This window comes from Talpa occidentalis, unplaced genomic scaffold (genome assembly GCF_014898055.3).
Source record: "Talpa occidentalis isolate TD23 unplaced genomic scaffold, MPIMG_talOcc4v2.1 talOcc4.2, whole genome shotgun sequence".
Taxonomy (NCBI): domain Eukaryota; kingdom Metazoa; phylum Chordata; class Mammalia; order Eulipotyphla; family Talpidae; genus Talpa; species Talpa occidentalis.
Genome location: NW_023602073.1, coordinates 66194777 through 66212599, shown reverse-complemented (window position 1 = coordinate 66212599; position 17823 = coordinate 66194777). Strand labels below are relative to the sequence as shown.

Here is a 17823-nt window from a genome sequence, read left to right as displayed (position 1 = left end):
TTGAAATAAATTCAAAGTTCTCCAACCTTTTTCTCTAATTGTGATTCTGTTTTGGGTGAAAGCACTGAAAAAGTAAAAGCACATTGTTTTCAATGCAGTTATTGCATCTTCAATCAGTTATTGCCTGGCTCCAGGCAATGCAGATAATTGTTTCAGCCATTTGTAAAAGACAGGTGAAACTAGAACGTAGTCTGACTAGTTTTATTGTTCTTGTTTCTTTTGTTTTTAAGTATAACCAGAGCATTACCTCTCAGAGGCTGTGTCTTTCAGAACAAAATGCCCTTGAATATCTCTCCAATTCTAAACAGTGCTGTCTTCACTCAAAATAGTTTGGAAATGACTCTTTAGTAATTATCTTCAGAGTTTGCCGCGCATTCTTTGCAAAGATTCAATGGTGACAAATAATTCTCCATTACTTTTTTACCACAGCATATAGATTATAGATTCAAACTGTTGCTGGCATAAATGTAAAATGAAAAAGCATGAAATGGACTGTCTTGTGGTTGAATTCAGTAACTGCGTTTAGTGAGACTAAACTGGTATTGAAAACTAAAGAAATATTAAAGAAAAATTTAAAGTATTGACTGGTAATAATATGTTATTACCATTTCTGGATGTCACTGGCATGTTTCCATTGAATCAGCACCATTAAGAGTATTTATCTTCGTACATTCTGTGTTTACCTAGTGGAAAAGTGAAATTTAAAAGTTCCATAAGAACTTTTTAAACAAAATAATGTTCAATTATTATATTGTTCAATTTTTATTTTTTATATTATTTTTAAATGTTATAAAAATGTATCATTTTACTGCTCTATAAAATGCACAGGCTTATTAACCTGGTTTTCTTGGTGTATTTATGAGAATGTTTTATCAAAATGGATATTTTAAATGTTATAAAGAGCTAATACTGTGCTAAATTAGACTATAAATGATTAATTTGGAAAAAATAGATTTTTATTATTTTTCTAGAATGTCTTTATATTTATAATAGGCAACTATTAGGAAGTAAGATGCCTTCTGTGTACGCATATACTATCTTTGGGCGCACAGACCTCTGTGCAAATGAATAATTGAGTCAACATCTCTTCAAATTTAAGTATTTGGGTTTTGTGTTTGTGCTTATCCTTTTGTATACTTAATTCACAGTTTGTATTCGTTCAGGAGACTTCTCTTTAGTTTTCATCCCGCATGGGTAAATTGATTTGTGGTAAAAATACGAATAAAGAAAAAAGACAGAAAAAATGGAGCTGAATTCCTGAAAGCGATTTCTGTAGAAGGAAAGAAATTAGATTTTTGACTGCTAACACTTGGCTCAAGGGATTTGATTTAATGAAGCTGTGTGATGTGGTAAGAGAGTAGAAGTAAAGAAGTTTAGGCTTAAAAGTCCTTGCTCTGTCACTAATCTCTCTGAAGGACCCCAGATGAATCACCGGACCTCTGTGAGCTTGTTTCCTCATCTGTAAAATGAGAGTTTTGAGGACATGGTTGCTAAGAACCCCTTCCAGCTATAACATTCTGTCATTCTAATTCTGAATACTCTGTCAGATCTTCTTTTTCCTTTGTACTATTTGCATGCAGACTACCTAAATACTCACAGATGTTTAACTTCCAGAATTTGTATTAGCTCAGGCTGCCATAACAAAATACCTGAGACTGGATGGCTTAAACAGCAGGCATTTACCTTCTCACAATCCTGGAGACTTAGAAATACAAGATCAAGGTACTGGCCAATTTGGTTCTTGTTGAGACCCTTTTGCGGCTTGCAAGTGGCACTTTCTAGCTATGTCTTCACCTGCTCTTTTCCTCAGTGTTATAGAAGTGCATGGAGAGGTAGCAATAAATCGCGCTCTGTCCCTCTCATAAAGTCACTGATCCTGTTAGATTATGACCCCACCTCTGACCTCATTTAACCACTGAGAAGAAGGGGGACACAATCAGTAGCAATTCCCCTAAGTAGTTCACTGTAGATCCTCTTCATTCCAATTAGTTTGTACTCATTCGCCTCACCACCCTTTCAAGTTAAGGGGGGGGCGAAGAGGAACTAAAATTTCATTGGCTTCCAAAATCAGAGAAGCAATAAATGTATTGTCAGCAAATGTGTAAAAGAAATAGAAGTGGAATTGCATTTCGATGACATTTCCCCCTAACATTTCATAATCTACTTTATAGTGGAAACGTCATAACATGAAACACACTTACAGAAAACTTGATATAAGTTTAATATTTTACTCTCCAATTAATATTTTACACCACCAGTTAATATTTTACTCTTCTTTTTGCAGATCTATTCATCTTCTATTTATCAATCAATCATCTCTTATTCAGTGCATTTCAAATGTGCAGACATCAATACTTAAGCATTCATAAAACTGAAGTTCAGCTTTTTTGACAGGCACAAATCTTAAGTAAAGGATTCTGATGAAATTCTTTTAGATCACCATTTAAAATCTTGTTATGTTCTATATACACTTTAATGGAAAGAGTTATGTTGTGAGAGGACACTGTACCATTAGTAGAAATTATTTGTAACCATATGCTAGTTGTTGAAAACTCCATTATTTAAATCCCTAAAAAAGACAGACCTAAGAAGTGAAAGAATCAAGAAAAATTTGAAATTCTTTTTTTAAAAAATTAGGCAAATGGTTGGGGAAAGACTGGTTATTTGAATTTGATTACTTTATGCCTTCATATATAAATAATTGGCTTTATACTTTTCTTTCCTTTTTAAACATGAGAGCGGGGAATGGGAAAAGATGGGTTTTTTCTCCTCTTACCTCCAGAAATTCATTCTCAACTAATACAGAGAATTTTACCTGGTTCCTGACACATGGTTAATAGCTTGTTGAAGACTGATAGGTGAATGAGTAATTGAGTGAACATGAATGAATGACTATCCTCAACATTCCGAGGAATCTTTACATGGTGGTTATAATCATATTGTGATATATCCCTTTAGTGGATCACATACTATGTTCTCCAAAAGCTTTAGAGCAAGGAACTCCCAACAAGTGAGAAAGGACTTTCTCATTCATAGGAATGTGTAATTCGTATAGATTTTTTTGCATATATGTTGTGTATAATTTATGCTTTGTGTACGTTGTGTATAATTTATACTTTGTATGTACAGACACACTGATGTCTAGGCATATTAGGAGTACTTGTCAATAAGTCTTTTCTGCTACTCCCTGAATTAGTTGCAGAACAATTGCAGTTTATCAGAATTCACTGAAGTCTTAGTTGTTCTTAGTGGTTTGTTCTCAGTTCTTTGTTCACTGCTCAGAGTTCACCACTGTCTTAATGAGTCACCCGAGCATTTAGCTGCATCCATTGCTGTTTTTCTCCAAAATCTGTTGAAGTGAACTGGTTTGATTTTTTTTTTTTTTTTTCCTCCCATTTTGTTTTTTTTTTTTTTTTTTTTTTTTTTAAATATTAAATTTTATTTTTATATTCCCCCATACAATTGCAAACGCCCCATTCTAACCCCAATCCTTCCCCTCCCGCCCCCCACCCCCAAAAAGTGTCTCTGGTTCATAGTTTTTTGTTGATTTTGATTTTCACTTTCTTATATTCATTTTCCTGGTCCCTTATTTAAGTTTTCTAGATTCCTGCTATGAGTGAGACCATCCGGTATTTTTCTTTTTCTTTTTGGCTTATTTCGCTGAGCATGATCCCTTCCAGTGCCATCCATGTTGCTGCAAATTGCATGTGTTTATCTTTTTTGAATGCTGAGTAATATTCCATGGTATATATGTACCACATCTTCTTGATCCAGTCATCTATTTTTGGGCATTTGGGTTGTTTCCAAAGCTTAGGTTTGATTTTTTTAAGCACTGCCCATGCCATCCATGAGGACACAGTTTCATCAGCGCTCTCATCCCACTGGTAATGGCCTCACGGAGGAAATCGGTGTTAGAAGCATCACTGAGATTTAGCTCTTTTATTCAGAGTAATTCAGAATGAAAGTGAGGAGCAAGAATTGGCACTATGTCGGGTGCAATAAAGATACCAAGGAAGTTGTTATCATCACAGATGCCCAACCTGGATGCAGAGGTGTGGGGGTCAAGGATTACAACAGTCAGCCTGTGTTGTTGATCTCAGCCAACCTCAGCCAAGAAGTAGTTTTGGGAATCTATAACCAAGGGGTCTCTCTTGTCAGGGCAAACACAGGGGGAGGAGGAAGTGGTTGCTGTGGTGAGGTTCAAGAACATAGCTGTGCAGCACTAGAGATCTCCAAAGAAGGGGAGACAACCAGGAATCAATAGATCTGAGTGTAGCCACGGACAGAAAAGACACCCCAAAAAAGAATCCCAATAGCAGAGTCATCGTGGGAATGGTAGAGCTGAGTTGGTGGAATGTCAGTGTAATGATAACAGTGGGCAGGACAGGGTTAAAACCCAGAAAGCCATCTACTCATAGATGATTTTCTTGTCACCCTACAACACAGAAGCAGTGCGACCCACAGTTTCATCTAGGCAGGCAGGCCAGTGACATCATCCCTCAAAGACTGAAATGGATGGTTCCATCCTTGGAGTTTTTTTCTTTTAAAAAGTATAATTATTGGAGCAAGGAAAATGTTTTGAACTTGGTTTTTAAATTTTACTTTACATTTTCCTGGGGTTTGGTTCTATTTGCTTCCAGCGTGGTCCAAATACCTACTTCAAAGCAAACATTCTAACAAGAACTTGTTAAAAGGAAGGGAAACCAGCTCCTGTGGCTTCTTGTGCACCAGCTATGGAGGCACTCACAGAACCACTTTGTGAGTTGAGTGTAAATGAATCCGAAACCTACAAATTAGATTTCCCTTGAAATACACATGGGTTTAAAACCTTAACGGGAAAAGAACTTGGCAAATCAAATCTGACCATATTCAGTAAAACCTCACTAATTTGCACTAATGACTAAGAGACCCATTGAGAATTACTGAATTTTTGTGAGGATGTTAGCATGGGAACAAATACCAAAACAGGGGTGAGGGGATGAGGGGCATAGAGGAAGAGTAGCAGGGGGTGAATCAAAGTTGCAGCATCAAACAAACATACTTTCTGGTACAATGAAGAATGTATTTGAACAGTTACTGGAATGAAACTCAATAGCTTAATGAGTGCCTTGCTGTGGCGCGCCTGCCCGCTGGGGAGGCAGCCATGTCATACAGCAGGCCTAAGCCAGCAGCTAATGTGCACTTAGGTAAAGAGGCCTTTGCTTTATTGAAAGTTAAGGAGGTTGTGGTTTCTGCAGGGGTGTGAACCAATGAGATTCTACCATGTGTCATGCAAGCTTGTTGTGGGCTTGCATGTGCAGGCTGTGCTTATTACTGCTTAAAAAAAGAACTTGCTAGAAGAGATAGCGAGGCGAGGTTGGAAAACTGACTAGCTGAACCTTCATTAGATTTCAGCAAATCATACTTGCAGAAGATATTTAAATTATTCTGAACTGAAGATATCTAGGGTTTGAATATTTTTTATAACTGAGAATAGCTCTTAACTAAATGTGCTGTTCCTCTGACTTCAGAGCAGCCCCCATAGTGATTGGTGTCTACACTGATGTCAGTCACTCCTCCTACTTGTCTTATTGCAAACTTCACCAGCTAAAGAATAATTTAGAACTTCCACACAAGCAGCCACTGAAGACTGTGGGGAATAATAAATATGTGTAGCCAGAGCTTTCTCTAGGATGTGAGGTCTTGGTTTTAGGTTTGTGGTGCTGCCTAAGGACCAGAAGAGGAGTCGTCACACCAGCGGGTGTAGAAAAAGACTGACCTCATTTAGCACACACGGGAGCCTTCTACTGTCATTATTTTTGTCTTCTTTCTTCCTAACTCCCCAGTTAAACAATAAAATGTGATTCATACATCTCCCTTTCAAGTATGGAAATTTGAGGAGTTTGTTCATTAACAGCCTCACAGGAATTATACCAAACTATGCTTCCTAAGCTACCAGTTTTGTTCCCATGATTCTCAGACAGACTTTGCTTCTTAAAGGGAAAACTCCAAGGCCAGTATAGGCTTTTTAAATCATTCTCATCTTCACCTCACAATTTCTGCAGTTTTCATTTTCCCTTTTGTGCCTTAGATCCTCTGAGGAAGAAAGACTGCTTCTGAAGAAGTGCTCATAGCTTTATCAAGCAGGGCACCTGAATTCCCCTTCTCATGACAGACATTCTGCTCTCTTCCTCCTCTCTGTAGACGAACAGATTCAGTTCTTCCCCATCTTGAGCCCTGTCCTTGACAGTTCAGTTTGCTGTTATCATTACTGTTATTTTACAACAGAACTCTTAGAAGGTTGCATGTATGGGTGATGTACTCCAAGTTTTTACCAAGCTAATGCTCTATGTGATCTGACCCCTGACAGCCTCTCCTAACTCCCCTCCCATTTCTCGCCATCTTGCTCATTCTTTTTATACCACAGATATGTGGCAAATACTCCACTTAGGCTTTTTCCGCTTGAAGCTCATTCTACATGGCTTGTTCTTTTGTTATGTATCTCCATGATTTCCTCCTTTGTTTCTCATAGGTCTTGCTGATCTTACCTGAACCAGTGGGCCTTTCCTGAACTCTTATACATATCATAGTAACCTCATCCCCTCAATAGGGCCCCCATTGGGTTTTCCCAGCTTAGTTGGACTTTGCCTGTTTGGCTCACAGATACATTCCCAGCACCTAGCAGAGTAGATAATTGATATATAAGTAGTTGGGTGAAAGATATAATATAGATACATGTAAATGTTCTGCAAATATATACCAACCCTTTCTTAGCTTTGTTACTTTATTTTTAATCAATGATTTTTCATTTTTTTCTTTGAGGGAAGCTTTTAAAGGGAATGTTGCTCTCTCTGGCCAGACTTCCTATTGCTTCAGAATAGATTTCTTATCATACAGTTAAATCCTTGATGGGATTTCATTTCTTTGTATCTAATAAGATTTTCACAATTCGAGAGTAAGCCTTCAAAAAGATAAACTGCATCATCAAGGTTTTTTCAGAATTTTTAACATTAAATTTTTTTGTCAAGTACAAGGTGTTTTTTCCCCTTTTTGGTTAAGTCTTTATTGAACTTTTTAGGCATTAATGTTTTAGCAAGCATAAAAGAAAAAGCCTTGGTCATAGGCATTTATAGCCCAGTTGAAAGATAGTATAGAATTATATCATCCCATTATGTTTAATTACTGTGATAACTCTTCACAGGACGGAATAGGAGCAAATGGAAGGTACCTAGTTCTGTGTTTCAGAGAAGGCTTGATGGAGAAAAGATCACCTGAGCTGAGTGTTAAAGGGTGAGAAGAATTTTGCTCATGCCAAGGGAACATGAGCAAAAGCAGAGTTCCAGGGAGGTGAGAAGCAGCATTGCATGGTCAGGAAATTACCAACATTTCGAGATTATTGAAGCATGAAGTACATGCTGGGGAATGTCGGCAGAGAAGGAAAAGAAAGTGGGTGCTAAGGCTTGGAGAACGCTGTCATTGAAGCCTGAAGTTAATCCATGATGGGGTGTCACAGGAGGCCTTTTAAGCAGGAAAGTGAAATTTAGAGTTCAAGGGAATAGTGTAGTACTTTCAATTTTTTTTTTTTTGGTGGTTTTTAAACTTTACCACATGACTTGTTCTTCAAATAAGATTTTACATATTAGCTTAATATCAAAATCACATCAAAGCAGGACTACCCAGTTGAGGCTGGCGTGGAAAACTCAGAGCTTCCTAACTTGGCCTCCCTGTCACTCTTCTCGCCCCTTTTCTGAGCACCTTCAGAACTTTCAGGGCTTTTCTGAATGCACTTGTGAAAAACAACCCTTTCAGTTTATAGACTACGAAACTGTGACTCAGAAAGCTAGAGAATCTCGCTGAATGAATAGCAGAGCCCAGCATAGAACCAAATGTCCTAATTTCCAATTTAATGCTTCATTTTTCAGTAGAACGTACTGTGAATCGAGAAATAATTTACTGTTTTATAAAAAAGGAATTTCTCATTCCTATTATGCATTTGCAATAGATGATTGATAAGGAAAAATATTGTCCAAGTTCGAGTAAATTTTCTGCTTTTAATACACACTGATTAATCTTTATGTAGATATTTCTAATTTATGTTCTTTTACTGTCAGATCCTAGTTTATACAGTTCCCTTTGCCTTTTCATGCTGAGAAAGTACTAAGTTAGCCCCTCAACTTGAAATTTTAGGATTTTAAACACAGGAAATTTTCTGTTAAGGCCTCATGTTAATGGAATCCCCTTCCATTAAGTATTGATAGTGCCTGGGTTGGCTGACCTTGTCTAAATAGTATATCATGGCTGAAGCCTGTTATAATGGCAAAAGCAGTGGAATAAGAGGCAGGAGACCAGGTTCTACTCCCAATCCAGCCATTAACTGGCGGAATAACATTTGGAAAAGTCACTCAAGCTCAACTGTACAATGAGAAGTTTGAACTAAATTACCTCAAAGACCCACACCAGCTCCTACAGTCTGTGATTCTAATTACAGCCTATGTTGGGTTTTATCTTTAAGAGTGTTGAGAGCCCTCATTTTTGGTGGTCCTAATGACTCTAGATAATAGGCGCGTAAAACAGTTGATTTTTCAATATCTCTAAAAAGAAGTAGCACTTATTCATCAGGGCAAGGGATATATGCTAATGAAATGTGTTCATTTGTTTGCAGCTCTATTCCCAGTGTGGGCATTTTAGTGACTTCATTGAAATTCTAGTAATACATTCCCTGTGACTATATTATCAGTGGACAACTTGGCCTCAGCAATGGACAATTCAGCCTTAGTGAGCCCATTTAGTGAATAGGAGGATGTTTATGAAGACTCTGCTTATCTCAGTGCAAACCACGGTGGATAAACTCTTTCAGGATTCTCAGAATTTCAGAAATCTTTCTGAGACCTTTTTTGAACTCCCCATTCTGTGTTTGATTCCCCAGTCTCATTTTTCTGCAGAAGTCCTTCTTCAATGTGCTTCAATAAAGTCCTTCACATCAAGCCCTATTGCTTTAAGAATAAGTGTGATATAACAAACAATGACATTATTATATTGTAAGAACAAGAAATAGGGAGTGAGTTATAAAGCAGAACATTTTTATTTACACAGCAGTGTTTTAATAACCAGTAAAATTTTGGAAGAGAACTAGAAAAATAGTTAAAAGATAAATGGACTTATGTTTCAATGTTATGATTTTTCACATACACTAAAGTTCATTTTTTACTTTTTTTAAATCCTTGAATTTCGGACAGGACCCTGGGAGAGTTGTTGGCATCCTTTGGTCAACACATTTGTCAGGGTATTTTCTTTTTTCAATGTCCTTCTATGGTTCTATTAAGCAATAACCTCATTAGCAACACATTCTGAGTGGTATAGTGTGATAGCTTTACCACAAAGGGGTTCTGTATTCCAGTTGCCAGGATATAACACTCTTATGACAGGGGAGAAAAAGAAAACTTGCTATGAAGGGGAAGCTTAGACATTGTTTACTCTAAATATTGGAGCTTTCCATTTGAAAGTTTATGGAGGCGAAAGAATTGTTGAATTTGGAGATTTTAAAATAAAAATCTCCGGCAAACTCTAAAAATGTTTCCACCTTGAAAACAAGTCCTATTCCCTCCTGTGAGCATTTGCCTCACATAGCTTTGGATTAGTCTATAAGTTATTTTCATCACAACTACCTTTCACTAAGAGACAGTATCACCCTCTTCTGGAGTGCAACAAATAAAACATTCTGGTTCAGGGCTAGGCAACTTGAGAACAGACTGTCAGTTGTGTTAAGCTAGGTGGACTTTTTTTTAACCTCATTATATCAACTCTATTTTTTGGGCTACATCAGGTTAGAGCAGTGCAGGCTCTGAAAGACCCAATCCAAATTAAACCTGGCAATATTCCAGAAGTGCCGGGAACTGGCAAATTTAAATCATTTTCAACTTCAAATTCTTTTTTATTTTCTTTTACCTTTGGCTTTATGTCATCATACATGAGTTAAAACTATGGAAAAACATGTTATTACTGATTTTACCTCTTTGGGGGCCCTTAGCTGGGTCTGCATAGGCAGAATGTATTACAACCAATATCATTGTTCAGTGAAGAGTAGAATATGGCAAAGAGATCAGTAAGTCTCAGAGAACCCAAGAAACAAGGCCCTGTTGACACAGCTAAAAAGCATTCTGTGCACAAATGCTTTCTTCAACCCCTGCCCATGTGTCTGTCACTCTTGGGCATAACAATATGTCGGAGTGTAGTGTTTCTTCCAGGTGTGGGTGAATATGGGGTGAATGTGGTAGGAAATAGGGATAAAGAATATGCAATAACTGAACTCCTCATATAAGGCTGAGCCATGTGAAATTGCCATATTAGTAAGCCAAAACCAGTTGAATGTCATAATTTCATATGGTTCAACCTAATGATTATGTTGATCTATGTTATCAATTAAGAGTTACTTCACCTTTGTTCCCAGCATATAAGCTAAACTCCATTTCCAAAGCAAAGCACCTCAAAAGAGGTACGGAAGTTTTTCTCTGCCTCGTTTTCTTCACCTATGAAGTGGGGTGGTAATTGTACCTGCAGTGAGAGGGTATTGTGAAGATTAAATGTAAAGGACTTAGAATAGTACTTGCCACATAATAAGTACACAGCAAACTTAGCCATTATTAGCATTGTCATCATCAGCATTTCACTAATTTGTCTGTTCCACAATTATTTATAGGCATCTGATCACATTGCAGGCTACGTGTCAGGCACCAGGACCACATTTGGAAACAGGCTTATATGCCCCATCCTAAGGAGCTCACAAGCAAGTATATAGGAAATTACATCACACTGTGGCAAGTGCTACTGTGGGATCAGCCAGTGCTACAGACAAACCTACATGAAGTCTTATTTTGTCTGAATGATTAGGGAAGGCTTCCTTGAGGAAGTGTCGTCTAAGCTGAAATCTAAGGGACTAGTGGAACTTAACCAAGCAAATAGGACCAGTCTCATCAGCATGAATCTATAGTGAGTCCTAGGGAAGACAGAGAGTGATGTGTGCTGACACCTGCAAGTAGTTAAACATACTGGGAGTAGGGGTCAAGAAGTGAAGTCACTGCTTTCCTCCTGCTTTGCACTTGTTACCCCATACATCAGCAGGTTTCATCTGTTGCCACTAAAGCAGAAATACATACGATTTCTACCAATACAATCAAGACTTTATTGCTAGTTGCCAATTTGTATAGCTTACCAAGGGATTCTAACTATAATGTTTTTGTCCTATACAAAAGTGGTAGTCTGTAAAGGTATTTTTACATAGCAAAGGTCCAAGGTCGGAGTATGGGCTAAAAAAATCCTGCTTCCAGATTTAAAAAAAAAAAAATTATAAAGAAAATTTGTTCATAATACCACATAGTAATAGCAATAATAGCATAATTGTGGGAGCTGAATTAATCTAAACAGAATAATCAAAGGGCACATTTTAAAACACAAAGCCAGTTAACAATGAGCAAAATGTGAACATTAAGGTTCAGCCTGATTGTTCTAGATTATTTTTCCCCTAGAGCAGAGTAAACAGTGAATGCAAAAGATGGCCGTGGTCAGATCTCTCCCAGTAAGGCTGCTCCCTCGAACAGAACATTCTTTTCCTTCAGCAAATCCGTATGTGATCAGAGGATATATTTTTCTTTCTTCTTTTGTCTTTTACTAAGAAGGTAGAACTTGCATGCCCACTACAGTACTTTATATTTGATACAGTTATCGTAAGTGATGCCTTACACTTCTGTTATATTTTCAGAAGATCTATATTAAAACATTAAAAAGGTAAACAGTGTGAGAGAAGTAAAACAGACAATAAAAAATAAATTGAAAATTTACCAGTTGATATCCCATTGAGAACCTGAATATTTAACAAAGGGATATATTTCTTTGAATCTAAAGAAACTGCTTATTGTTCAGCCTAAGCATTTTTGGGTTAGTTTATGATATAGAAAATTGATTGAATTGAGATGTATATCTTTCTCCCATATAACATACCTAATTCTGTACTCATAAATGGTAAAGTCCCCATGATTTCTTTATTGCAGATTTTATTCTCATTTATGAGTTCCATGTTAAACTGTTAAATCAATGGAATCATCACCTTGGCCTTAAATTAGCATAGCACATCATTAAGGAAAGCAATGCTGTACATTTAATTGCTGTTTTTAAAAGATATGTCATGTTGTCATGCCCTACATTTGTGTTCATATGTTACCATGTTTAATTTATAAGGAGTTTGTTTAATTTATAACAAGCTTCTGGGCTGCTTCCTGTTGTTCCTTAGTTCCCTCAGAGCCCAACTATTTGGTAATAGCTGTGGCTCTTGCTCTGTGAATATCTGAAATATCATGAAGCTAAAGTGATATAGGATAAGAGGGTGCATGTTAGAGAATTAGAAAAATAGAAGAACAGTACAGCATGAAATGTCAAACCACATTTTAGGGCACTTTTACTGTATTTCCATAAATGCATGCAGGAATTATGTTGCAAATACTTGAAACTGTTTGTTTTCATTTTTGGCCTGATTTTCTAGCATTGAAGAAACCATGTCTAATGATCTTGAGTATTCTTAAAGAAAAAGAAATTATATTTTACATAATGGTTTGCATGTGTGAGTTCCCTCTGGCAGAAGCACTATAATTAGTGTGTTGTCTCTCGGAGAAAAAACCGTCTTAAAGATGCAATGGTTACATTTGACTGCCGAAGCTGAGTACAGAACATTGTGATTTTGTTAAAAGATAAACATCATCTCTTTTCACTTATTCATTCTCTCTCCTTCCGGCTTCTTTGGCTCAAGCAGAAACAGCAAAGGACAACTGAGTACAAACAGTTTTCTTCCTTCCTCATTCAGCAAACCATGGAGAAAGATCTTGGCTTCTTGACATTAATAACTTTGCTTCAACTCTACTTGGAACTATTTGGGCAGCTTTTCAAAAATGAAAAAGGTACAATAAAAGAGAAATGAACTTCCTGTTTTACTCATAAAGTAGCAGATTCAGCAAAGGCTCACTCTCTTCTGGAAATGACCATATTCTTCCCTGGAGACCCAAGATTGTAGAATATTATTTCCTTGCACAACTTTCATTGAAACTATTAAAAGACAATCAGCTTGAGTAGGCGTAGGGGCAGACAGTATGAAGCTTTTCAGTCTTGTCTTAAATAAGAGTAATGGCAGCATGAATGTTTGGCTGCCTTTTAAACAGTCAAAAATGTCCCCAATCAGAGTAAAGGGAGGTGGGGGGCAACCTAAAGACTGACCTTGAAGCAAAATAGAGAAAAAATGTGAGTGCATATGTCAGGGGTGTGTATGTGAGCGTATCTGATTCTGTCTGCTTTATAGACACATAGTCACAAAATCATGCACACGGTATCTCTATCGTAGTAACCTTTGCGATGTAGTAACCTTTGATTCCTGTGATATTTGAGAAGGTGAATTTACCCGGCATCAAAAATAGCACATTTCAGGTGAATACCTGTGTCTGCACAATAGGAGAAATAGAAAGCTATAAAGAAACCATTCTATGAATAAAGATGACAGTTTCATTAGAGACCAAAATAAGAAAAACTGTGCCTTCTGACTCTGTTTTGCATTAGTTTGCATTTGTTTCTGAGTGCGCTAGAGACAGGATGTCTGCTACCCCTTATCTGTTACACTGTGGGCCACAAAGCCTGGGAGATGAAAAACTGCTGCCTCAGTAGAAGCATCTGCCAATCAAAACTGGCAGGCCCAATAGATGGGGCTCAGGCCCATTAACACCTCCACCCTCCACAGCAAAGACACCCTGTGGAAGGGGCGCGGAATTAAGAATGGGGCATTACATGACCCGCCTCTAGAAAGTGTGAGATGTTTATATACAGCTCTCTGGAATGAAAAGCACCTAAGCCTTTAAATAAGAAAAACTGAGTTCCTCCTTTGGGTGCGACTGTTCTTTGATAACCCAAAAACTGCCAGTTGCACAACTGAATGGAGAAGAATGAACTCTGGTTGTTTTCATTCTAACATGTACCACATCAAGAACATACTTTGTGCTTCCTCCTTTTCACTTTTATCTTTTAGATAAGGAAATACAAGACTATACTTTCAGGGATCATTTCTATAGTTCGTTACTAGATAAGGAAATACTATGCATTCTCTGGGGGTTTTCTTGGAACTTAAGGAATAGAGCTAATGCCGTTTCATAAAATAGACTTCCGGGTATTTGAAAACAGCTCTTCTATTTCCAGATTCTGTTAGAAAATCTTTAAAAGATAAAAGAATTACCTAAATCATAAATAAATATCTTTATCTTTTTATATGAATCACATTTGAGATATATTTTTAAATGCTTGCATTTTTGCTTCAGCATGTTTTGGATCATGAACAGGGACTCAAACATAGTACAGAGAGGCCAGCAAAAGCTAGCTGGGGCTGTCTGTATGAGGTATAAAATAAAGAAAAATTCAACCTCTGGCAGTGGGGGACGGGGGGTAGCAAAAAGGGACACGGAGAGAAATTTCCACAGTAGGACGCTATTTAGCTTTCTATTCAGTGACACTGACTCCTAAGCTGTCCCGCTCTGTAATTAAGTTCTACATGGTATCTTCTCTTCAGTATTAGCTTCTCTTGATTGACTGCTTCTTTTCAAAGTAGATGGTAAGGGATTACTCTGACTTCTGTGAAGAGAATGTCCTGTAGGCCAGAGAGAAACCAAGAGACCACATAGAAGGTTATTACAAGAGTCCATAGAGAGATGATGTAGTATATTTTGCTTTAGGGAAGTTGTTTTTTAACCAGTTCATTTTTTTCTGTTATCACCATTCCTGCATTCACTTTTATTCCCCAATTTGGGGACCACTTCTGTTTTACCCTTCTAATGTGTTCTATGGGCATTTCCAAGCCCTGAGTGGAGTGTAGCTATTCATTAGTTTAAGTGCCTGTGTGCTATTCAGTGGTAACTGTGTCTTGTTTACTCTTCCCTCCACAGTGCAGAGTCCAAGGTTAGGTATTGAGTAAAAACCGAGCACATATTTATTACTTGATTGAATTTATTGAGTACATGTTTCCTATGTTGATTTTAGAAGTTCCCAAGGGAACCAGAGATTTTAAAGCTAGTATGATGTAGACCTTGCGAACATGGGTTCATATATTGATTCTACCGTTTAGTATCTATGTAATCTTGAGCAAGTTAAATGACCTTCTTAATAGCCCCCACCCCCTAAGATTGTTGTAAGAATCAAATGTGTTAATATAAGGAAAGTTCTTAGAACAGTGCCTAGCAGAGAGTAAACAATACATTGGCCTTTATCATGATCAAATTTCTTTCTCTTTAATTTTCAGAAAATAAAGGAGGCATTAACTAAAATACATGTATAGTCACTGGGACTTTTTTTTTAGCAATGTTAAAGATATCAGTGTAAAATTCAGTTTAGAACTGTTTTGAACCAGGTGGTAGGATGGAACCTCCTAAGGAAGTGTGAAACCAAATTATCTCATAATGCGATAATGCTTCATTTGCCTTGCTTCTGTCTTTGCCCTGAGGTCAGCTCATAAGGACAAGTATGTATAAAGTAGCATTAATTTTATGCAAGTTAGCTGCTAATTTTTATGGGAGAACAGGACAAAATACAGAGAATTTACCGTGACTTTTCTTCTATGAAATTAATCTGTTCTCCAAATTAGAAGAATGGTAAATATAGCATACATTTTTTAAAAAAAAGCCTCATTTTCATTCTCCCCTGAAGTTCATGAATGCTATTTGCTGTGTGGGGATTTGGGAGCCGGTTAGGGAAAAAGCAGAGACATGGGAGAAGAGACGATCCCGTCTTTACTCAACTTTTCAAAGGAGTAAATCCTTCAGTCGCCTTACAGTCAGAAGGTAAGTAAAAAATATGAAATTGAAGTTTTGCTGAAATTCAACCTTTAAAGCCATTTTACGGTGGGCACCATATTATGTGTTCACAGCTCCATGGCATAGCTTTCAGTATAGTTAATGAAGCCGAACAAGGTCTGCAAATACCACAGCCAAGCATAGTGCACAATGAGGGGAATAATAGAAAAATGGAATTACTTGAAAAGTGAAGGAAAACAAAATGGAAAGTTTGCCTAGTGTCACCTATAATTACTTTTCCTTGGGTGCCCATTTTCCAAATTCTGACTTAAATACTTTTAAATAGTTGACTCTGAGCCTCTTCCTTTCTCACTAGGGTACAATAAAAATTAGAAGCAAACGTCTTTTGCATTTCCCCAAGGCTAGAAAATAGAAGATACAGTATCATTACCATGAATTGGTCTTCAAATATCTGAGGATGATGGATTTTCCATTTCTTTTGGCACCCAAATTTATAAGAAATGCCTTTGGGGCCCCTCTTCTTTAAACAAGGAGTCAATCTTCATCCCTTTGGCAAGTAAAGTTCCTGGAAAAGGCCTGACAAGTCAAAATGATGTGAGTTGATTTCAAGTTTTCCTATAGAAACAATGTTCAGGAGGAGTTTATATTCTTGACCAAGGGCTTGATGCCCAGCTTTTTATAGAAATAACTCCAGGCACCAAGATTTCATCGACTAAGTCAATTAAAGAAGGTGCTCTAGTATTTCATAACTTAAGACTTTTATGTATTTTTACAATAAGGTCATAGTAAACCATATGGAATGTTTTTTAAAAAATTCTATCACATTTTTATTTTAAGCAACTAAAAGGCAACAATATGTCTATATAAGTATGGAAATATAAAAGGCTGTTTGGGGAACATTTTGACAAGTTTCTTCAAGGAGGCACAAGCCCCTCAATGATGGCTCTTTGATAAAGAAATCATGCTTTTTCTTATTGCTAATTCCACTATAGCCAGCATAAATTTTAGTGAATGACTATTTTGGTAAGTCACTTGAGGTTAGGTTTATTTCTTCATAATGGCCTTATAAGTCTATCTGTACAGCTAGCCATAACTGTGGTGGATACTAACACAAGCTTGCTCATGGCTTTGAGTTTCATCAGTGGCCCTATAGGACTGCCTGCCCCACAATGAAAGAAAATCTCTTGTATCCCCATGTTCTCCTCATCCCAACCAGTCTGGAAAACTCTTTATTCTTTAGATATTAGTATGGCTTTATACTATTTCCACATTTAAAAGTGTAAAGTGTACATATGTGTGCGTATGTGTGTACACTTCAAAATACATTTATAAAGTCTTATGGAAAAATATCATTCAAAATTATTGGAACTATTCCAGTGAGGAAAACTAAAAGCTGTTCCTTTCTATGGTCTCTGCACATGGAAAAACTCTCAAGTCCTTGATACTTATATCTAAGAATTATTCCATCCCATGAACTAATTCAGTGTCCATGCATACTATCCATTAGTGGTCACTTGAGCACCCCAAAAAGAGAAGACTTGGCCTATGGTTATAGTCCTGAACATAATCTGAGTGGAGTGGTTCTATACCTTTAGATGAATCAATAGTTTATTATGAATATAAATGTGACTCTGCAAGAGAGAACTGAAAACCATGATAAATGGTGGCTTCACAGCACCTGTATGGTTTGTACACACACACACACACACACACACAGAGTATATAAAAACAATAACAAAATAAGCACAATTTCCCCAGACTCTAAGAAAGAGCAAACTAATTTCAAAAAGAAAGTTCAGCATTTCAGTCATAAATTTCCAGGACTCATTTATATTTGAGAGTGTTTTTGTCTTACTAACCACAGAGAACATTTAGAGTGAGTGGATCATTTTATTTCGATTACTTCTCCGGCTCTGGCCCTTAGGGACAGACTTGATGATCTAATGGGTCTTTTCCATTCCTAATATCTATAATTTTGGCTATTCTGTGGCAGCTTCTTATTGCTTTAAATAAGCCA

The 17823-nt window shown here is 37.1% G+C and overlaps 1 protein-coding gene and 1 long non-coding RNA gene across 4 annotated transcripts in view; both read left to right on the top strand.

Annotated features, from left to right (window-relative positions):
- SUPT3H (SPT3 homolog, SAGA and STAGA complex component) overlaps positions 1–17823 on the top strand; it is a 426450-nt gene that overhangs the window by 372705 nt on the left and 35922 nt on the right. The gene's annotated exons all lie outside the window — the stretch shown is intronic.
- LOC129146461 (uncharacterized) lies at positions 1364–15827 on the top strand. The gene is made up of 3 exons (XR_008553241.1): positions 1364–1722; positions 12779–12923; positions 15700–15827. It is a non-coding gene; the product is annotated as an uncharacterized LOC129146461 (long non-coding RNA).